The 23,553-nt window shown below is 43.5% G+C and overlaps 1 non-coding gene across 1 annotated transcript; it reads right to left on the bottom strand.

Moving 5' to 3' along the window:
• Positions 1 to 10,746: 10,746 nt before the first annotated feature.
• LOC125147051 (U6 spliceosomal RNA) lies at positions 10,747 to 10,853 on the bottom strand. Its single transcript, XR_007144981.1, has one exon. It is a non-coding gene; the product is annotated as a U6 spliceosomal RNA (small nuclear RNA).
• Positions 10,854 to 23,553: the final 12,700 nt, after the last annotated feature.

Raw genomic sequence — 23,553 nt, 5'->3', positions numbered from 1 at the left:
CCTTGCCCACACCCTGAGTCAGAGGTGCTGACCCAACTAAAGCCAAGAGATGGGACCGCAACATTCTGCATCTATTAGATTTTACTCAGGTACAGTTATTGATCTGCAGACAGACATCCTGGGAAGTTTCTTAGCAGAAGGGTTTTGTGGAACCCTAATTATTTCAATAAACTGCACTTATGTCCTACACCAGCTGAGTCTAACATCCAAAATGTACAACGGCAAGAATCACCTGCCAACATGGGAAGTGTGTGCTGAATTCGTTCTAATTCATAGGTGGATCAATGAAGACAATTTTCCAGTGGTCTTTTTTATAAAACACACACATCAGCTAAACCAACTTACAGCTGTAGCCTGCAGAAGATGTGTGCTAAAATATTTTCTGACCCAGGAGATTTTTTTTTAATGTTTTTATTTATTTTTGAGACAGAGAGAGACAGAGCATGAGCTGGGGAGGGGCAGAGAGAGCGAGAGAGAGAGAGACAGAATCCGAAGCAGGCTCCAGGCTCTGAGCTGTCAGCACAGAGCTTGACGCGGGGCTTGAACTCACGAACTGTGAGATCATGACCTGAGCTGAAGTCGGATGCTTAGCCGACTGAGCCACCCAGGCGCCCCAAGGAGATTTTTTTTATTATAGAATTGTCCTTGGCCCTAATTCACCTAGATATGTTGTATAAGACTTCTGTTACTGTGTGTTAAAATGCTTTTGAAGTTATAAACATTTACTCATTCATCCCGCAGTCTTTTATATGGTCCCCTATAGACTAGACTGGATTCATGATGTGAGGGAGAAACTGATGAATAAGACAGACGAGGTCCTTGCTTTTATGAGATTCGTATTCTAATGGGAGAACACAAATAAGTAGTGAGTAACACAGTTTCATGTAACAAATAAGGTAAACAAGAGAAGCAGGATAACGAGAGAGTGATTTAATGGGCCAGGGTTGGGGGGGGCGGTTAGATAGAGTGATATAGGAAGACTTCTCGGAGAAGGTGGCATTTGAAACAAAACCACATGCTGGGAGTCTTGGGAAGATCAGGCAAAAAGAATTCCAGACAAAACAATCAACAAACCTAAAGAGCCTATGTTTGAAATGAGCTTTCTGTGGTCTAGAGACATCAACAAACCTAGAGTGCCTGGAGATAGTAAATGAGATAGATGATGGTCCAATCCTACGTGGCTTTGTAAGACAAAACATGGAATACTAGGAAAGACTGAGACACAAAGTAATGTACTTTGATGCCAGTTTTTTTAAAAGAGACTTTATTATGACTTACAAATTATTACAAGGAAGAAATGCTTTGTAGATTTCTTTGTAGGTTTAAAAGAATCTTTTATAGTCCTTTTATATGAGTTGGTTTTCCCAGAGATAGAGGAGAGAGGTCAGAGTGAAATAATTATCGCAAGGTTGGTGGGCAAAATCCATCACCCATGACAAAATCAGTTAACAACTTCAGGTGAATAAACATTAAAGAAATTTTTTTTAAATGTTTTTATTTATTTTGAGACAGAGAGAGAGACAGAGCATGAGCAGGGGAGGGACAGAGAGAGGGGGAGACATAGAATCCGAAGCAGACTCCAGGCTCTGAGCTGTCAACACAGAGCCTGATACGGGGCTCAAACTCACGGACTATGAGATCATGACCTGAGCCAAAGCCGGATGCTCAACCAACTGAGCCACCCAGGCGCCCCAACATTTTTTTTTAAACAACAAGACGATCTTACAAATGTGATTTCCTATAGTAGACATTTTTAGTCTCAAGGACACATGCCAACAAAGTCCTGGAACTGTTAAGAACCCTTTCAAGGTAACAGGAAGGCTCTTTGACCTCCTTGGCAAATAGCTGGACCCTCATCCATGAAGACCAAAGAACGGCAGAGATGTCACTCAAATTTGGGAGTAACTAGCAGTATATATATTAGCTACATTTCCCTCATATTTATCTAGCAACAATCAATTCTTCTTAATAGCCTGTCTTCTCAAGGGCTCAGGTCAACAGTCTTCCATTCCTTCGGGATTTCTCATTAAACTCCAAGGGGAGGCACGTGGCTTCCATCTTCAGCTACATTTTCTGAATGAGCAAATATGGGGTTTATAACTTACTCTTTCTACAGAAATTTGGTTTTATTCTAAGTGGAGCAGAAAGTCATGGAGACTTCTGAAGTAGGAAAGCGATATGATGTTTTCGTATTCTAAAAAGAACATGAAGTCTTTAAAATGGATGTTGGGGCCTAAAAGTGAAAACAGAAACACTGACTAAGAGGTCATGGAAGCCTCCAAGGTATAAGAGGGGGACTTCAACTCAGGGGCAGGTGGAGCTGTGATCAGGGATCAGACTTGATAAGCATTTTGGAATTGGAGCCAATAGGACTTACTGATGAGTTGGGCAGGCACCTAGGAGAGGCGGTAGAAAGAATAGAATCATGAATGACTTTGGGGCTTGGGGTCTGAGCAATTGGATGGTATGATAATGAGATGGAGAGGATTTTGCAGGTATGCAGCAGAATCAGAAGTTCTGCTGGGTATCTGGAATTTAAAGTGGTCCAGGAGACATCAAGGTGGAGACAATAGGTAGTTCATTATATGTCTTTGGTAATCAGAGCCAATTTCCGGGAAGATATGAACTGATTCTATGCAATTGAATGGGATTTTCTAGGGAAAGAGTGTGGATAGACAAGAGAAGATGACTGGAGTGAGCCCCGGCACATTTCAGCGTTTGCAGGACAGAATGGCAGAAGGACCCAGCAAAGCTGCAAAGAAAAGGAGAAACTGATGAGGGTGAAGGAATACCAGGAAAGCAGGTTGTCCCAGCAGTCAATGCACCATAAAAAATGTATGAGCTTGAGATATTGCCCCTGGATATGAGAGTCTGTGTGTACTAATCAGGACAGTCTCCATATGCTGCCGGAACAAATGGCCCAACAAGCATCCATTTCCCACTCATGCTACGTGTGCAGCTCGGGTTACCTGGCTGCCCTGCTCAGTGTGGCCACTCAGGGACAGGGGCTGGTGGGAATTCTGTTTTGACACGTGCTTCCATGATTGACAGGACAGGGGAAAATGTGGTCACACATTGGCTCTCAGAGCTCTACTTGAACTTGACACAGGCCACTTCCTTTCACATCTTATTGGTTAAAGGAAGTCAGGTCCGCAGTTAACCTCAAAATAGGCAAAAGCCATGTTACCATGCTCCCAGCAGAAGGTGAAAATAGCCCGAGTGATGATCAGGCAGTGAGTTGCTGGTAATAAGTAGAAGTGGGATGTCAGTGGTGCTATTCACCGCTCGTAGACAGTTAGAGACCAGAAAAGATTTTATTTTATTTTATTTTATTTTATTTTATTTTATTTTATTTTATTTTATTTTATTTCATTTTTAATATAATTTATTGTCAAGTTAGCTAACATACAGTGTAGACAGTGTGCTCTTTGTTTTGGGGAGAGATTCCTGTGATTCATTGCTTACATACAACACCCATTGCTCATCCCAACAGGTGTCCTCCTCGTTGTCCATCACCCATTTTCCCCTCTTGCCCACTCCCCGCTCCTGAAAAGATTTTAAAGAAGATTCTTTGGTTCATTTCACCTAGCCTCGGCTTCAAAACCAGCTAGGATGGGGGACTTTTCATCCATGTGGTTTCACAGGAACAGGGGAAAGTTGAGTATTGGTAAAAGTTCCGGTGCTTTCTCCTAAGACACAGCTCAGCTGCGTAAGCACAATACCACGCTGCCTTAGGGATGAGTTCCCAGTCCACTACCCATGTAGCAGGGTCCAGTCAGGAGACAAACATTTTAACGGAGAGAATTTGGTAGAAAGAACTGTCAACTGGATACAAGATCATTAACTACAAGAAGGAGTCAAAAAGAACTGTAAGGTTTAACAGGGCAGTAATGGTGGACAGCAGTTATAAATATAATGGCTGAGGGGCAATGATCAAGGAAGGAATCTGGAAACTTTGAGGAGGACCTTTCAGAGATGAGATTCAGAACTTTGGGCTGAAGGAGTGGTCGGTGGAGATACAGGCTCCTCAGGAAAGGTCACTACAGAGCACCTGCCTTTGAAGCCCAAGAGCCACAACCAGTGCCATGAACTCTGTGAGCATCTTAGCCCTCCTTGTGAGCGGATGTCACAGTGAGAACAGAAACAAAGAAAAAGAGTCATCCTGTTGTGGGTAGAGTTCATGCCGCAAAAGATACACTGAAGTCCTGATCCCGGGAAACTGTGAATAATGACTTCTTTTGGAAAGAGGGTTTTTGCTGATGTAATGAAGATGTAGGATTTGGTGAGGTCATAGTGGAGTATGGTGGGTCCTTCATCCAATATGGCTGGCATCTTTCTATGAAGAGAGGTACAGAGTCAGACACACAAAGAGAGCGCTGTGTGATGACAGGCAGAGAGGAGATGACCACGTGGTGGTGTGTGACATTGGGGTGATGCATCTACAAGCCAAGAAACGCCAAGGACTTCCAGAAACACCAGACGCCAAGACAAAGGCATGGAACAGATTCTCTTCTAGCACCATCAGAGAGAGTGTGGTCCGGCCAACACTTTGGTTTCAGACTTTTAGGCTCCAGAGCCAAGAGCAAATAAACTTCTGTTGTAAATTACCCAGTTTGTGGTAGCTTATGGCAGTTCTAGAAAACTAGCAGACTGTCTTTTCTCCCACTTCCAGCCCTCAGCCTCCCGTCAGGACCACCCGTGGGCAGGCAGGGAGAAATGAGGTTCCCTGGAGTCCCCATGTCACAAAGCAGGATAAAAAGACTGTGTGGAGCTCAGAGGCACTAAAGTAATAATGGTTACAGCCTGGGAGATCTTGGACAAGCCAAAAAACTTCTACGACACTCAATTTCATCTCATATCAGATGGAGAACAATCCAACGGGGCCTCCTAGGGATGTTGCAAGGTTATATGTGAAATGCATGTAGTTGGCTTAGTTTCGTACTTGCAAGACCCCCCCCCCCACCCACTTACTAAGATGTCTCTACATACGCTTAATATTTTTCACGTGAGTTGAAAGCAAAGGAAAAGTTGCCTGATTTCCTGAGGGAATTTATGGCACGCCTACCTTTCTTTTGGAGAAATAAGAGCACAATGAAATTTCAGCTCTCTTGACAATTTAAAGCCCCAGCATCTGGAGATGGGGGAGGACCCACGTGCAACCCCTAGAAATCCATCCAGTCAAAAGATGCTACCTTTGAAATAAGTCCCCAAAATATCCAAATTAACTGGCATCCTGAATCTTTTCAGCAACCTAATGAAATGAACTTGAGATGAAAAACAGAGCAGTCAATTAAAAAAAAAAAAAAAAGAATGTTATATAAGATATAGCAGCAATGCCAAGACCAGAACCGCTAGGCCGCTTTACTTTTTTAAGAAAGCACCTCTGTCACCTCTAACTTGTCTGAGTGGGAAATTTTGATTGCTCCCAGACACACAGCACATTTCCCACAAAACTAAGGGTCATTGGTCATCTGTTTCACTCTCTTCCATCTAGGTTAATGACCTAAGTTTTAAAATGAAAGAGAAAATGAAAACAAAGTGGGACTCCTTCTAAGAGACCACGGGACCAAGTTTGCTCAAGAAAACAACGTTAAGGTGGCAACAGAAGTACAGATTCCTCTCTGTTTTCCTTGGGTATGCTCATGCTCAGAATTCTCAAGAGTTGACCCCAAGGAGGGGGGCACCACGAAAAACTGGGGTTTGCTAGTGTAGTGTGTATATTACAGGGCAATGGCTGGGTCCTGAGGATGCCTCACCAGGTCAGATCCCATAGCTTGGTCCGTAAAGACAATCCACCCTCTGAAACTGCTCCACCTTGTTGAATGGCTACCAGGGGCCAGAGCCTGTACTAGGGACAAGGCAAACAGTGATGAACCGGACACAGACTTAGAGCCTAGTAGGGAAGACCAACTCTGACCCATAATGGCATGTGTGACGATCCTTTTGCACACACAGTTCTCACTGTGTTTAGAACTTCCAGAAAACACTGTCATTTAGGTCATCCTGGGGCACCTGTGATTCCTCATGAGATCCTTAAAAGGCTTATTTTAGTCCAAAGCTGTTCTTTTGGAGCACAAACATCCAAAACTCAGCATGCATCTTGTGGCTGCAGCTGCAGGGTATCTGGCTTCTGCTGGCCGCCCGGGTTCTTTGACCGCATCTCTGGCTGAATGTCAAATGTCCACTGGTTCTATACCTCTTAGAAACTCACCTAAGAAAGTGCTCTGAAATCGCCCGATTTTGCGTCATCCCACTGTGATGCGTGGTTCCGAGGGAGTATTCTGCCAGAGGCATAGATCTTCAAGAGATTCCTAAAATCTCTAATGGCGAATGGCCATTGATAAATGGTCACTTGAGCACCAAGTTCAGCTGCACCAGATTGGTGTTCAATAAAGTGTGCTGGGAGCGTGAGGGAATGGACCACTCTTCAACACTTCACGTTAAATGAAAACTCATGAAGAAAATTCATGACAAAAAAAAACCATTCAGGGGAAAAATACCCCATTTTCTGATATCAAGAGATCTATGGAGTTTCAGCATGGCTATCCAAAGCCCTTGGAATGTGGCCCCCATGTTTCACGTAGCAGTGTGGGGACACAGAGCTAAAAGGAACACAAGATAGTCATTAGTAGACTCCAAATTAGGAACAGTCATGCCAAGATTTTACGATTTTTGGAAGGAGGAATCAAAAGACATGCGTGAAGTTTTAGGAACCAGTGAATTCTCTCGGATATTTGAAGAAGGAACATGGAGTGGCTCTTAAGTTTGTCATATTCTGCTCAAGAACAGCGTTCTCACTAAGAACTCTTCTTTTTTTTTTTTTTTGATTGTGCTACTTTGGTGTTTTCAAATTGCTCGTTGTAATCTGACATACACTTGACTCAAGAGCCAGAAATGCTATTAAATTCTATTTCCTTATGCATTGTTTCAAAGGAACTTATACAACAGTTCAGTACTTTTAAGCAAGCGGGCACAATGAAGCAGTCCTAACCAAATATGTTCATCAGCAGATTCAGCCCCACACGTGAGCAGAGTGCTGGCACCTATAGGACCCGCTTGGCAATTTCCTGTAGACACCCTCTCCACCAGCATCAGAAACTCGGGTCTGAGTGTCCCATGAAGGGCTTCGTCAAAAGCTCCGCATTTTAAATAAGCTGACAGATTTCGAGAACTTTTAGAGGGGGAGCAATTAAGAAGGCTTAGTTTTTATGGTTAGGCTATTACTGTGGCTTATCATAAAGCTAGAAGTAGGGCTCCCAAGGAAAGATACATAGGGTCTTTGAGAAGATTACATATTGATCTCTTCTATAACTAAGTCCACTTAATTATTGCCTGTACTAAGTCTATAATACCAATGAAAAGATACGGCATGGTGTCAAGGTGAAGTCTGGAGTCTGGAGTTAGACTTCATGGGTTTCATATCTTGAGTTTGCCTTTTTCCTGAAGCTGGGCATGTGACCTTCAAACGGTATGCAGGATCACTGCATCTCATTACTTCATATGTAAAATGGACATAATCATAGAACCAACTTCGTAGACAGAAGTGTTGTTACGAACAATATATAATGTGGAGATCTAGAAAAGCATATCTGTACCACATACAGAGCCTTTCCTCCCAACAAGATTGTGATTTCATTTCAGATAGGCATGAAATATTAGTTATTTTTTATTCCATGCTGTCTGGGATGGTATTAAGCACTTGATAGTAATGCCTGACATTGCAGTCGACTCTAACAGTTTTCTTATGGTGTGTTATTATATGTGCAGTGTTTAGCCTGGTTCAATCTCTAAACCGTGAGATAGGCAAGAGGTATTTTCATCTCTAATTTACTACTGAGACAACAAAAGCCTCCAGAATTAAATAACTGGTCTAAGGTCATCCGGTGAGACATATGCAAAGCCAAACTCTGAACGGTGGTTTTTATTCTTTCAAATACATCTGTCCATCACCAGCATATTCTTTAGAAGGCTCTCAGTTAATATCTGTGCCTGTTTTGGTTGATTGACAGGAATGCAAGTCATGCTGAATTCTGGTACCTGGAGAGGCTCCTCAAGGAGGACTTGCGGTACCCAACATAGAGTGCCTTTCTGTGGTATTCTAGACTCAGCCCTGCCACTCCAGTCACTCGGCTTCAGGCACGATGCCTCTGGGGCACTGCTGTGGCCAAAGGATAAGGTCACAGAGGGAGACTGAGAGCAAGAGCAGAGGCAGGTCCAAACTGGTCATTGTTTATCCCTGCAGACAAGGCAGGTTGAGGTCAGCGCACAAGGGCAGGGAGGGGAAGGATGGTCCCAGATCCTTTATGGAGCCCAACACACTACTCTCCTGAATGCAATGGACTAGGTCTCATTCCTTGCTCCCACGAAAATGTTACAGCAGTGAGGGTTTGTCTCTGGAGCCGTCCACACTACACAAGGAGAAAAATGTAGGGACGCAGCCAGGATGTAACTCACTAGAAAAACACGTGCATGCGGCCCCATGGTTATATCTCTTGATAGGTAACAGGTTCACTTTCCGAAAGAAGTTAAAGATGGGAACCGTGGTTGGCAACTGCCCTGATATGTCTGAGGAAAACAGATTATTTGCAGACTCCTAGTATCCTCCCTGTCTTCAGTAATTTAATAAGACAAAAGCTTGAATTGTGCATAGAGCCAGCTTTAATGTCAGTTATGAAGAGATAACTTGCTGTGTCAGTCCTTGGGAAAGAAATCCATGTTACTGCTTCCTTGCTGCCCCACCTCTGTGTGTGTGTGTGTGTGTGTGTGTGTGTGTACACAGTGCTGTGGAGTGATTATATAACTCCTTGGGGCAAAGGTCTTTTTTTTTTACAGTTCCTCTTTTGTCTCTCAAGGCATTATTATCTACCTATCATCCCCTGTGGGTGGAGGGTCAGCCCCTGCAGGCAAAGTCCATCCAGAACCAAAGCCTTTCATAAATCACACATGCCACGTCCAAAAGACATCACCACTCAAGGGTCTGAGGGGGCATGACCCAGAAATGAATAAAAGGGGTGCCCTGCAACCTGGAGGCTCAAGAGGTTGAGGAACTTATGTGCCTGCACCCATGCAGAGATGAAGCCAGAGGTAATCCATTTCATTCATAGTTTATAAAATAATTCTGTGGCATCGAACAGGAAACCAGAGGTGTTGGAAGTCAACCCAATGAACTCAATCAAAGGAAACCAAATTTTGACGTCTGGTGGTCTACAAACATAAGAAATAGTAACTTAAGTGTTTCTTCCTCATTGACACTTCCAAAAATATTCTTGACTTTGGTACCTTTTCCGTGGTTGAACCTGAGTCGATCAAACAAGCGGTTTCCTAGTTCAAGGCCAGGCCTAACTTCATGGATGTGCAGACCATCCAGTAGCCCAGGGCTCATGTTCAAAAGGGTCCCTTGTTTGGCTTAATCCTGTATTGTTGTGTCTTGAAATGTTTAATCATGCTATCTTTGAACTTGTGTTTTGCAAGTGAAATGTGACGGGACAGTGGAACAGAGAAGTTACATGCTATATGCACGTGCACTGTGACTCTTTGTAGGCCTATTTACAAATAGAATGGATGACATTCAACGAGCAAAGAATTCTGGTGGATCCACAAGGCATGGCAGTTCAGTGACTCAGTACAAGTACCAGGCAAGTAAGTTGGGTCTTATAGCTGGGTATGAAGGGTCATTGACAACCCCTTTAGGCCATGCTTTCTGTTTAAAACAGAACCTGCTTCAGACCCGGAGGAAGACAATGACACTCTAATGAACACTAATGAACAAGGAACCCTATCAAGGAACCCATTCTTTACTTGTGTTACTTTCTTGAGTCGGCCAATAATACTGAAAATGGTGACCGAGAAAGAAAGGAAAAGATAGGGTAATGGTTTATTTTCTGTTCAGTCTTTCCTTACTCTTCAGTAAGCTGAAAATAGAGTTGGTAGAATGTGTGCTGTGCAAAGCAGAGTTGCTTTTGTGCAGTGTTTCCACTGTTGCAATAAAACCACAATAGACATGCAGCTTTGAAATTTGGCTTGTGTAATTTTGAGTATGCTACCTGAGAGACGAATGCTCTTACATTTTCATTTAAAACTAGTGTTGCACCCTATAAAGACCAATGGTACATTTCATGCTAATCACCTAAATATGTTGATTTTTCTGGGGGCGCCTGGGTGGCTCAGTCAGTGGAGCATCCGACTTTGGCTCAGGTCATGATCTCACGGCTTGTGAGTTCAAGCCCCACGTCAGGCTCTGTGCAGACAGTGCAGAGCCTGGAACCTACTTCAGATTCTGTCTCCCTCTCTCTCTGACCCTCCCCCACTCACACTTTGTCTCTGTCTGTCTCTGTCTCAAAAATAAACAAACATTAAAAAATTTAAAAATTAAAATGTTGAATTTTTTCTGATTTAGAATGACATTAAATAGCAAAAGCCAAATCAAACCAAAACAAACAAAAAAAAAAAAAGAAAAAAACAAACCCAATTACCATGGTAAGTCAAAAGGAGACTTCAGAAGAAAGGAAAAACCTTATGTTTTAATACTTTTTTTTTTTTTAAAGAGAGAGAGAGTGCAAACAGGGAGGAGAGGGGCTGAGGGAGAGAGAATTTTAAGCAGGCTCCAGGCTCAGGGTGGAGCCTGACCCCACGACCTTGGGATCAAGACCTGAGACAAAATCAAGTCAGTAGCTCAACCGGCTGAGCCACTCAGGGGCTCCTATTTTATTGCCTTTAAAGGCATTTTCTCCCCTACTTTTTCTTTCTTCTTTTATGGAACGCTTCACGAATTTGCGTGTCATCCTTGTGCAGGTTCCATGCTAATCTTCTCTGTATGGCTCCAATTTTAATATACAAGCTACCAAAGCAAGCCCTCTCCTACTTTTTAAAAAAAGAAGCCCCACATTTTCATTCTGTAATGAACCCTGCAAATTATATAGCTGACCCTGCTCAAGGCCTCACACATGCACAGGTCTGTTGTGCAAAACAGAGACTGCTGTAAATGTCTACTCTGGGTGACAATGTCAGAAAAGGACACTGCTCAAGGGCTCAGCCTTCAAAGGGCAAGTGGCTGTAGCCACGGGGTGCATGCATGGTAAGAAGGCTTCCCCGGAGCTGCTCTGTGTTCATAACTGCTCTGCAGAGTTGCTTCTCAGGAGAAGAAGCTTCTAGCACTGGCCTCAGTCTTCACAGGCTCCCACCCTGCTCTGTCCATATGGGAGTCACTGTAGAATGAACACAGAAACTAAAGCATAGCGTGTTGGAAAGCGGTGATGACCGAATGGCAATATTTTCTTTTCAAATAAATATACAATAAAATTACCAAACGTGGATGTGTCTATCTATTCAGTGTCTGTGCTGCTAAGGCAAGCACTGGGTGTATTTATTCAAAGAATATCCCTTGGAGATTTTGGCGATCCGGTCGCCCCTAGTTAGAAATAAAATAAAACAGAAAGGTCACCTCTGGAGACTCAAAAGGCTTGTAAAACCACAGGACCAGTGATTGGTATGTTTGATGTGGACAGGTGGGTTAGGGAGGACGGCAAAGGCCAGACAGACCACTTTTGAAGATGGGATCGAGAGAGGAGTGAGTCATCTGTCCTCAAGGTGCAGACTAACCAAACGGAGCATTCCTCAATTACCCCTGGACAGTGTTGAGGATTTCATAAGCATCTGGGTACGGTTTAACTCACAATTGGGATGAAAGCAGGATTTACAGTTAAAGGGGATTAGAACGGTTTTTGCGATTTAACCAGATATCAATCTGGCATAATTAGGAAGGGAGGAACAAGAAATAGCTTAATGATGTCACCTGGCCATCGTACATCAGTGCACATAGCAGAAGGGGCTGACTCCCGAGGACTGTCTGTGGCAAGTTGGAGAAAGAGAAACGGCGTCTTTGGCTAAATCACTTGCGTTTTTATTCTTTTCTGAACATGAGCGCTAAGATGAGCCACCCTAAGATTAAACACGATGCTGTCTTCACATCCCATTCCATTTCAACCTCCTCTTATTCACCAGCAGCTCATCCATCATGGACATGAGTGTGTCTGGCTTACTGTTCATCCGGCCCAGGCCAGCTGGAAACTGTTTGGGGTTTCTCACTCAAACCAGATTTCAACTCTGATTTTTCGAAGGTTAACAGGTTAGTACAGCGGTCTGTTGTGTCAACAAGGCCCTAGAAAAAAATTAATCGTGAAAGCAATATCAAAAGGTCAAATGGGAGAAATTGAAAATGCTATCATAAAAAAATTACATAAGCCTTTTGTATGTGTTTCTGGGGCATTTAAATTCAAATGCAGAAGCATGACAAAGAAAATAAGATGATGTTGCTCAATGTGGTCGCCGCCAGGGGCAAGTGACATAAGACACTAGCAGGGGAGGGAAAAGAATTTCAACAGCTCATAATGGCCTAATGTTCTCTAAAGAGTCTAGTGAAACAGGAGAAATCCTAACAGAGGTAGGAAGGGAATGGAATCTCTGGTAACAAATTACTTCTTTAGTGTTAGGTGAACTTAACGCAATCACCATCGGCTGCTATAGAACTTGCAAATGAACTTTAGCACTGAAGAATTTGAATCTCTGAACTTCCTTTAGAGTGTTAAGTGTGGTTGATGTTCCCTTCACACGGTGAATGGAAAGAATGGAAAAACGTGGGGATACGGAAGGTGAGAGCGGTGCTGGGACAATTTTCTTCTATTTGCTTCAAACTCCCCATCCTGCGCTGGCCGTTGGTAGCGCCAGGGAGGCTCACAAAAGCCACGCATTGCATTATGGGTGCCTCAGCAAAGGAGAGAGCATGAAGGTAGGTCTACATGGTGAGTGTCTGTGTGTGTGCACAGGTGGGTGGGAGGAGTTACGTCTTAGACATAAAGACAAAGGTAATGTTTGTGTGATATGCTCGTATAGTTAAGCTTCCTTTTCCTGGTGAGAGACTTGGAACAGGCTCCTGAATAAAACAAGAAGATGGCTTAATGAGCCATGGGATTCCAGCCCAATGTTCTTTCCATCACTTCAAAGGTCCAAAGAAGAAAACAAAGAAATAAAACCTGAACCACAAAAGTAAACACCAGAAGATGAAAATCTGAATAATCAAAATATAATATATGCTTAAACATAATGGTATGTAACTAATATAAGACATGTGAAAGGTTAAATCTTTAAAGTAACAACAGCAAGCTGGTTCCTTTCTCCGAATAGTTTCCTGGGATATCCCCTTTACCTAGTAGAAATTTACTGATAAGATAATTGAACTAGGGGTGCCTGTGTGGCTCAGTCAGTGAAGAGTCTGACTCTTGATTTCAGCTCAGGTCATGACCTCTCAGTTCATGAGTTCAAGCCCCACATCAACGCAGAGCCTGCTTGGGATTCTCTCTCCTCTCTCTCTTCCCCTCCCCTGTTCATACTCTCTCTCTCTTAAAAATAAAGTAAATAAACACGTTTTAAAAAGATATTTGAACTAAATACCTGCTCAACAGAAAAACTAGTGGATAATTAGGTGTTCTACACATTTGAAATAGCTTTTATTAAACTTCCCTACTCAACCACTTTTAAAAACAATTTTTTTATGTTTATTTACTTTTGAGAGCTAGAGAGACAGAGCACGAGTGGGGAGAAGCAGAGAGAGAGAGGGAGACACAGAATCCAAAGCAGATTCCAGGCTCTGAGCTGTCAGCACAGAGCCTGATGCAGGGCTAGAACTCACAGACCACAAGATCATGACCTGAGCTGAAGTCTGGTGCTTAACCAACTGAACTGTCCAGGCACCCCTCTACTCAACCACTTTTAATGGCTCCCCATTTGTTGTGTAATCAGATATATAGGTACAAATGCATATGCTAAAATGCACAGATTTTAAGTGTACAGTTTAGTGAGTTTGAGCAATGTATTTAGCTCAGTAACCAACACCTTAGTCAAGATACAGGATATTTCCATCAACCTAGAATGTTTTTAGTTGTCCATTCTGGCTAATTCTCCTCCCCTCCCCCAAACAACTATTATTCTAACTTTTATCCTCGTAGATTTTTTTTCTTCTCTTCTCTTCTCTTCTTCTTTTCTTTCTTTCTTTCTTTTTTTTTTTTTTTTTTTTGCTTGATGTCAATGTCAATGGAATCACGATGGCATTATACAGAGTGGGTCTCTTCATTTCTGGCTTCTTTTGCTCAACGTAACATTTTCGACATTCACCCATGGTTGCCATCAGCATTCTTTAAAAGTTTTGAAGTGTCTACTTCAAAAATATATAGTCAAGCTTCAGAAATGAATCAACTCTGTGCAGTGTGTTTACCTGAAGAACTTAAAAAAAACAAACAAACAAAACAGTACTCATGCCCAACTTCAGAGTTACTGATTTAATTGGTCTGGGGTAGGAGAAAAGTATTGATGTTTCTGAAAGCTCCCCAGCTGATGCCAGTGTTGAAAACCTCTGGATGAGCCTCAGAAATGTTGGAATTTCCTCTTGAGTTCACACAGATCTTCCCCTACCCTCTTTTCTATTTCAGAGGCATTGGTGGCCCTTCCCCTTTCCGTTTGTGCTCCTGACTTAACAATAGCTGCTATTTTATGACAGCTTACACCATGCTAATGACTTCTATATATTACCTCATTTAGGTCTTAGAACAATCATGTTTTATCCCAGTTTGACATATGAACAAAATGAGGTTTAAAGAGAGAATTTGCGCAGCTTGTAAAAGTAGGAGCCAGGAGTCAAACACGGCTATTGTCATACGTCCCCCCCTGTGATCCTATCTCCCATCCATTAATTATCTCTTTCCAATCTTTTCTTCCTTTGGCTTTTAATTTTTTCCTCAGTCTATACGAATGCTTAGGTTATCTTTATCCTAAATAAGGAATAAATAGAGACTTCGCCCTTAAACATGTCAGCCTTCAAACTACACCCTGATTTCTTTCTTCCTGTTTTACTCTTCTGCTCACTTCACAAACTAACGGCAGCCTCTAGCACGTGACTGCAGTGGCTCTCTGGTCACCAGTGATTTCTTATCCCTCCATTCAACCTTTCAATCTCTCCCTATGTTCTTTTTTAAAAATTTTTTTTAATGTTTATTTATTTTTGACAGAGAGAGAGAGAGAGAGAGAGAGAGAGACAGAGCATGAGTGGGGGAGGGGCAGAGAGAGAGGGAGACACAGAATCTGAAACAGGCTCCAGGCTCTGAGCTGTCAGCACAGAGCCCGACGCGGGGCTCGAACTCACGGACCATGAGATCATGACCTGAGCAGAAGTCAGACGCTCAACCGACTGAGCCACCCAGGCGCCCCTCCCTATGCTCTTTTCATACGCTCAACTAATTGGACAGACGCCAGTGGGAAACTGCTTGGTGTCAACGTGTAACCGGAAACCTAAAGAACCTTAATTAAGGTCAAAAGAGGAATCAGATCCATGGGTATGGTAATAACTGCCCAAACAACAGGCAATTGTTATTGCTTGCTATGTATCTATGTAACATGCTGCTTAAGATCCAAAGAGGAGAATATAAGCTCCTCTCCCCTGAAATGGAGAAATCCGGTTGACCCAGGCAAGACTCAAGTTAGTAAAACTATTATAGTTAATAAAATTGTTAAACAATTTAAAAGTGAATAAATGCTGGATAAAATGGTATGGTTTACAAGTACAGCAAGTATCCAGAAAAGAAAAAAGTACTTCTGGGCAAAGAGACTCATAAAGTAGTTAGTATTTTATTAGGATGTATCACATCTCTAAGTCTTATATTGTCTCTCTGAGTCACAGAGTAGTTGGTAGGGTCAGAAAACTGGGAGGCAGGGACACTACACCAGTAGAGGCAAAGAGCTCAATTCCTTGATGATGATGCCTTTCTTTCTCTGCTGGCTTTTTTTTTTTAAAGAGTATTTATTTTAAGAGAGAGAGAGAGAGCACAAGTGGGGAAGGGGCAGAGAGAGAGGGAGAGAGAGAATCCCAACCAGGCTCTGTGCTGTCAAGGCAGAGCCCAATGCGAGGCTTGAACCCACAAAACTATGAGATCATGACCTGAGCTGAAATTGAGAGTTAGACACTTAAAATCAACTGAGCCATCCAGGTGCCCCTTCTCTGGCTTTTCTCTACTCCTTTTTTGTACCACATTTTCTTTGTCTATAATCTCCATTTCTCCCTGCTTCCATGGGTCACCATACTTCACATTAAAACTCCTCCTGAGCAGAGTGGCAATCCCATCCTTGGCTGTGGCCAGCAGCCGACCTGTACTAACTGCCTGGCTCTTTATCCTCCCAGAAGACCCTAACCATCTTCCAACTTTTACTGGGATTGAATCTAAAGAGACAATCTAGTCAGTCTCTTTCCCAAGAGTCTCAAATTTCTCAAATTTCCCAGAAAAACCTCTTTTTTAAAGAATCATCAAGATAACGTTCACATAGAAGCATAGCAAATGACTCACATTGGTGCAGCAACATCATACCTACTTTTCTAAGAAACAAAGCTTTGAGCTTCCCCTAGGTTTTCACAACTAAGACCCCTTTAATCTGGAACGGGCCATAGAGAATGTCTTGTCCAAACTCTGCTTTTCCTAGATGGAAACCTACGAAGGGAATGTCTTTTTTCAGCTAACGGAGTTGCTTTCCAAACACTAAAGTTCAGGCTTTAAATGTCTGGGCTTCTCTCCACTCTACCATAATGTCTTCTTCATTGAAGAAACATTGCAGGAATCTGGAAGGCATCACAACAATTCAATTCGTTGGCGAGTAGAGCATAGATCAAAAACTTGCTTTATTTAATAAGTGCATTTTCACTGAGCAATCCATTTTAAAGGCATTAGAAAACAAGTTAATCATTTTCTTTTAAATCAAGACAATTAATCTTATGAGAATACTGCTATCATATCAAGAGATATATCGTGGCTGAAATTACAAAAAAGCCTGACAAGGCTATAAATGGTGTTTCAAAACATAGGTTTGTTATTATTCAGGTATGGCGAGGTCAACAGATCAGGAGATGATTGCCATTGAAAAGACAGTTTGTTATGTTCACAGATCCCAGGAGGAGGGAGCACCCCACACCATGGATGGGGACACACAGGCATGCACTGGGATTGGCCAGGAGGCAGAAGGAAAGGAGGAACTTGATTACAGTTTCTGTGGGAAGGAACAGACAAGGCAGGGGAAGCAGACTTAGGACTGGCTAGTTTGAATAATTTCAGTGGGCTCTGGGGCACAGGCGCTGTCCCTATTTGTCTGGTGCCTGGCCTTGGGATGATTAGAGCAGATGGATGGTGGTCCAGAGTGTGACAGTCTGAAAAAGGAGGTGGTTGGGGATAGGAGCTCTGGATTGCTTGGTCTGCATTTGAAAGTACACCCTCTGGTGGGTTTACTATCTCTAGAAATTGGCTAACCCCGAGAAAGGCGGTCTCTCCCAGGTCAGCAAAGTCCCAAACGTCAAAGCATCCGAATATAGACATACAAATGGTCATCAATGATAACTTCAGCTATAGTTGAAACTATGATCTGGAAACATGATCATTTCACATTTGGGTCAGGATAATCAGGGGAGAAAGAAATAGAATGGTTCTGCACAGTCACCAACCATTTGTCCCTTTCTCACTCAACTGAATAAGAGCTAAGACTAGTACTAATATGTTATTCCTTCCCCCCTGCCAGCCCCCAACTCAGTAATTAACGGCTTTCTGGAGAATGCTACTTGAATCTGCCTTCTCTGCAAAGTTTCACGGAGCTTTTTGGAGCAGGAGGATTTAAGATGTCAGTGCGTCTTTAAAAAAATTTTTTTTAATGTTTATTTATTTTTGAGAGAGAGAGAGAGAGACAGAGTCAGAGACAGAGACAGAGACAGAGAGTGAGCAGGGGAGGGGCAGAGAGAGAGGGAGACACAGAATCTGAAACAGGTTCCAGGCTCTGAGTGGTCAGCACAGAGCCTGACACGGGGCTCAAACCCACGAATCGTGAGATCATGACCTGAGCTGAGGTTGGATGCTTAAGCGACTGAGGCACCCAGGTGTCCCAAAATTGGAGAATTTCTGAGTATCCAGATTATCCTGGAGATAACCCCATCCTCTGCTTCAAAGGCCCAATTGCAGCACATTGCAGGTGGCACCTGTGTTGCTCAAATAGCTGTGAAAGTAAGTGCTGGAATCCTGTTCTATCGAGTGTTCATTTAAAAGAAGAAAGTGCATTTCTGAATCTGGGCAGGAGACCAATTTTAAATGGAAGTTGAATTTTACCCTATAGGTCTTTGACTTGTGTTGACTTGCTAGAAGACCTAAATCTGAAGTTTAAACATAGTCTAAATTAGTGACATCATTCGCTAATGCAAGCTTGTTTTAAAGATATAAAAAATGTATCATTCTTTCTATTCAGAGAATGATTAAGGTCTATATTGGTTAGTATTTTTTTTTCCTGCAAATGACTACTTCATAGGTGAGAATTTTGAATTGTAGTAAGAAGTTATATTTACAAGTAAACATGAAAAAACAAGATAGTTAGCTCATAATAATCATCTTGTTGATAGAGCCAATATTGAGTGTCAGATTATAACACATTGTTTTCTGATAAAGTGATGGCTTCAATCAAGTGGCCACTCATGCGTAGCACGGAGAGGTAAGAACAGAGGCATTGGCCTCACAGAGACCTTCCTGGCACTCACCTCCATCTTGCTTGGAGCTCTAGAATTCTCAGTGTCCTCCTGTGTAAAGGGAGGCCATAGGACTCGATGTTCAAATCAAAGTTTTAAAAAATTGTGGTAAGATACATAGAACGTAAAATTTTACTATCCCAACTATCTTTAGTGTACCTTCAGCGGCATTCGGTATATTCATACTGTTATGCATATCATCATCATCTGTCACCAGGACTCTTCGGCTTGTAAAATTGAAACTCTGTATCCACGAAACACACACCACATTCCTCTCACTCCCAGCCCTGGGGCAACTGCCATTCTACTTTCTGTCTCGAGAATTTGACTACTCTAAGTATCTCATATAAGCAGAACCATAACTGACTTTTCACTTACCATCGCGTCCTCAAGGTTCATCCATGTTGTAAGCACGCGTCAGAAGCTCCTTCCTTTCTAAAGCTGAATAATACTCCATTACCTGTATATACCACATTCGGGTGGCTGCCACATTGTGGTTATTGTGAATGATGTTGCTATGAACACAGGCGTACAAATATCTCTTTGGATCTCTACTTTCAATTCTTTTGGGTGTTTACCCAGAAGGAGAATGGCTGGATCACATGGTAATCTATTTTTAATTTTGGGGGGAACGATTACACCCTTTTTTACAGTGGCTGCATCATTTTACATTTCTAGAACTGGGTATCTTAAAATGTCTTTTGCACATTTATGATTCTAGGACCTAACGCTCGTCCTTAAATCATTTCTTTCAGCCATTTCCTCTTCACCTGGAAATCCCGCTCATCACGGAAAAATGGTCAAAAGTCTTTTTACTCCAGGAAGCTTTTTCTGACCTCTCTTTCCCTTACAGTTGGATCAGGCACCTTATAGCACCCTAACTTACCAGTGTTAACACGAATCACTTTTCAAATCAATAGTTTATTTTTTTCCAGGACATGAGTTCCTAAAAGGCAGAGATCATGCCTTATTCCTCCTTATCTCCTCAGTGCCTGATACAGAATAATCAAGCAGCAAATGTCTGCGGAATGAATGTGGGTGGATTTGCACAAAATAGGGTCAAATACTTCCAAATGAGGGATTGAGGAAGTGATTAAAAACAGTGACACCGGAGAATACTTTTTCTCCTAATGCAGAGTATTTCCCTGGAAAGGCTGGGACTCAAATAATAATAATGAGAAGCATAACATTTAAAGACCTCTTAATAGTGCTGTCCAACCATCACCTGGGGGGGAATCTTCTCACTTGGGTTCTGGAAAGCCTGGTTCGGCATTCTTGCTGTCGCAGGCCTGCGTGCCAGAGGGTGAACTGGTGGTTTTACTGCCCACCAAGACGGAAGTGCAACCAGGGATTCTAGGCTCATCCACAGCAGAACGTGGAGGGGGCTTTCTCTGCTCACCTCTGTTAGACAATACAGAAAACTCGTCTCTAATGCTGGAAGGGACCTTAGAGTCCCATGATTCAGAGCCCTGTTATCTTGGATGGTGTAGCTGAGCTTCAGGGAAAGGAAGAGGCTGTTCGCAAGTCCTATGGCGAGAGGGCTTCACCCTGGATCCGGAGATCCAGACAAATGCTCTTCGCACACCGTTACAAACTATTTTTTTTTAAATTTTTTTCAACGTTTATTTAATTTTTGGGACAGAGAGAGACAGAGCATGAACGGGGGAGGGGCAGAGAGAGAGGGAGACACAGAATCGGAAACAGGCTCCAGGCTCTGAGCCATCAGCCCAGAGCCTGTCGCGGGGCTCGAACTCACGGACCGCGAGATCGTGACCTGGCTGAAGTCGGACGCTTAACCGACTGCGCCACCCAGGCGCCCCTACAAACTATTTTTAAACGACTTTGCAGAGCGGTGGAGGCCAGGCCTGTAACTGGATACAGTGAAAAGACACTTCAGTGGAAGTCTTCAATTTAGAGGGTCAGACTGAAGTTGCTTCCATTCCAAGCTAGATGAAAGGCCCTGAACCGTGGGCAAGCAGGTGATAGTACTGGAGCCAGACAACAGTACCTCAACCCTCCTGGGGCAAGAGGCCACCTCTGCAAATACTCCCTTTGTGCAGTCTTGGGTCCAGCCGGCAAGGAGGATGTCCAGAGATCCCTGGGAGTGTAAGCGGCTGTTCCGGGTAGGCCTCCAAAGTGGGCGAGGGAGGACGCTGTCTGCTGTCTGCCGGGGCGGGACCCTGAGCACTCAACTGCTCCGGCCTGGGAGGGGGGAGGGCTGGGAGGGGCAGGGGCGGCGCACCGGCCTCTGCTCCTAGTGTCCCGCCACCAGGGCGCAGCCGCGCTCCGAGGGCCACGCGGGGCGCACGGCGGCCCCATACCCGGTGCCAGGTGAGCGGAGACCGGATCCGGGAGCGGCCCGAGGGCCGGAGGGAGCCGGGTGCGGGGGTCCTGCGCCGATCCGGGAGGGACGCGGGGCGCCCTGAACCTGGGGAACAGAGCCCCGGCAAGTCCCTGTGACAGGACAGGGGCGGACAGAGCCGGGTCCCTGACTTCTCTCAGCAGCAGCAGGCGTACCCCGCACCCTGGCAGCGAAGACGAAAGCCTAAGATGGCCAGAGGTTTATCTCAGGGGAGCCTGAATAGGTTCCGGACTGTCAATCCCATCTTGTGCCTTTTTCACGACCAAGCGACCAAGCGTAGGTGTCTATGGGGGGTATTTTGGGGGCAGAGAGTTCATCTCTGACACTGTTTGATTTCGCTTTCTGGGTGCGTTCTCGGCCCCTTGCTGCCTCTTCCCGGGGTCAGCAAAGTCCAAAGACATTGCCCCACAGCCTCCCCAAGTAAAGGAACAAAACCTTACCCTCTCCCCAAAATGCCTTTCTTTACCATCTTATCTTATGGTTTTTTTTTGTTGTTGTTGTTGCTATGGATTTAATGAACAAGTTTGCTACTGTCTCTAAATATCCAAACTGTATGTAAAATTTCTGTGTGCCCATATTTGCACATTTCCCAGGAGAGATACCCATAGATTGTATTTGAAGATCAAATAGCTAAAATCCTAGCTTTGAGCCCCATCGACTGGGCCAGTGCTGACAGTCTTTAGCAACAGAGTTGCAGATTCTTTTTTTTTTTAAGTTTATTTATCTTGAGAGAGAGAGAGAGAGAGAGGGAGAGAGAATGAACAGGGGAGGGACAGAGAGAGAGGGAGAGAGAATCCGAAGCAGGCTCTTCACTGTCAGCTCAAAGCCCCACGCGGGGCTCTAACTCATAAACCTGAAATCAAGAGCCCTACCCTTAATGGACTGAGCCACCCAGGCACCCCCCAACCCTGAGTTGCAGATTCTTTCTTTTTTTTAATTTTTTAATGTTTATTTATTATTGAGAGACAGAGAAAGACAGAGCATGAGCATGGGAGGGGCAGAGAGAGGGGGAGACACAGAATCTGAAGCAGGCTCCAGGCTCTGAGCTGTCAGCACAGAGCCCGATGCAGGGCTTGAACCCACAAACTGTAAGATCATGACGTGAGCTGAAGTTGGATGCTTAACGGACTGAGCCAGCCAGGTGCCATGAGTTGCAGATTCTTAACTGAAAGCTGGAATTGAGGGAAAGGTTGGGGAGAAGGAGTCCTTCAAACTCAGGAAGGACAGCATTCATGCATCTCTCAAATTTGCCTGGATGAAGAACTGGTCTGTTTTCAACTAGTACCAAGTCAAATTAGTTTACAGATATGTAGAGGAAGAAAGGAAGATGAATGTTTGTGAGTAAAATGTCTACCTATGGTTCCTCTTGGTACAACCCCAGCCATAGTTTCCAAGGACTCTGAAGGAATGTGAGAGGCACAGGGTTACAAGTTTATGCCTCCCGGTCCACTGGCAGCTTGAGAAGAGGAAAGAATGAATGTTAACTCAGCTTTGGAACAGCACCGGAAAAACCCAGGGTGTGTGTGGAGGGAAGGGAACTCTAACGGGGTGGGGTGGGGTATTGTTGGATTAAGAGTTTACTACAAAATTAACAGATACCCTAGAAAAATCACATTTCATCATGAATCCTACTTGTCTCCCCCCTCCCCTCACCCCCCGGCAGGCAAGAGGGTGCCATGGACATAAAATAGTTTATGCCATTTTTTGGTCCTGTCTTCCATATCAGAAGCTTGGAATCCCTGTCTATGAGGTTCATTGGCAAATTGACATTTAGGATAGCGGTTCTCAAACTGCTTGTTTCCAAAACATTGATAGCCTGCAGCTAGCCTCAAAGAATCACAATCTCTTCCCAATTTCCGAGAAAAAAAAATGAGCCAAAATGATGTGATTTTTTTCCTTTGTAAAAATATCCCCAAATCTTTGGTGTTTGCTTTTATTTGTGTGTTATCTAGTTTAGTTCAAACATATGCATCTGTTTATGTTGAAACTTAATAGATCATTATTTCTAGTTTGTAAAGAGTCTGTTAGTTCTAGGTGGTCTATAACCTCCCTTTGATTGAGGTCCGCTGTTGGAGCAAAATGTAGGGAGCATGTCATATCATTCTTGAGTGTCCCCTGAATGTAAATGAGTCCTTTGTGGACATCTGGCTCTCGGGATAGTAGCAGTGAATTGCACGAGATTGTGGGACGACTGAGGAAAGAAACCTGACCTCACATTCCTGACCGGTTTTGTCTGTTGTTGTAAACCTGACACATATTTTGTAAACTCAAACCATTCTTTTGCTGAGGTTTGTGGAAGAGGGGTTAAACTTCTTGGCCAACCCCTCCTCCCTTCCAGTTGGTCTGTCAGTCTTCATTAAATCCCCAGTTGAACTGTTGTTTTTCAAAACAAGAAGGTGGTTGTTTCTACCTACAACCTGTCTTTTCCTGATATGATTATTGTTTAAAATGGCCCCATGACATGGCCAGGGGTTCATTTGGCAATGACAGAAATTATAATTTTGCTTCTTACTGTATTTATTTTGTTTAAAAAATTTTTAATGTTTATTTATTTTTGAGACAGAGAGAGACAGAGCATGAACAGAGGAGGGTCAGAGAGAGA

Source organism: Prionailurus viverrinus, chromosome A1 (assembly GCF_022837055.1).
Source record: "Prionailurus viverrinus isolate Anna chromosome A1, UM_Priviv_1.0, whole genome shotgun sequence".
NCBI classification, from domain to species: domain Eukaryota; kingdom Metazoa; phylum Chordata; class Mammalia; order Carnivora; family Felidae; genus Prionailurus; species Prionailurus viverrinus.
Note: the sequence above shows the minus strand (reverse complement) of the source record. Positions and strands in the feature narration are given on the sequence as shown.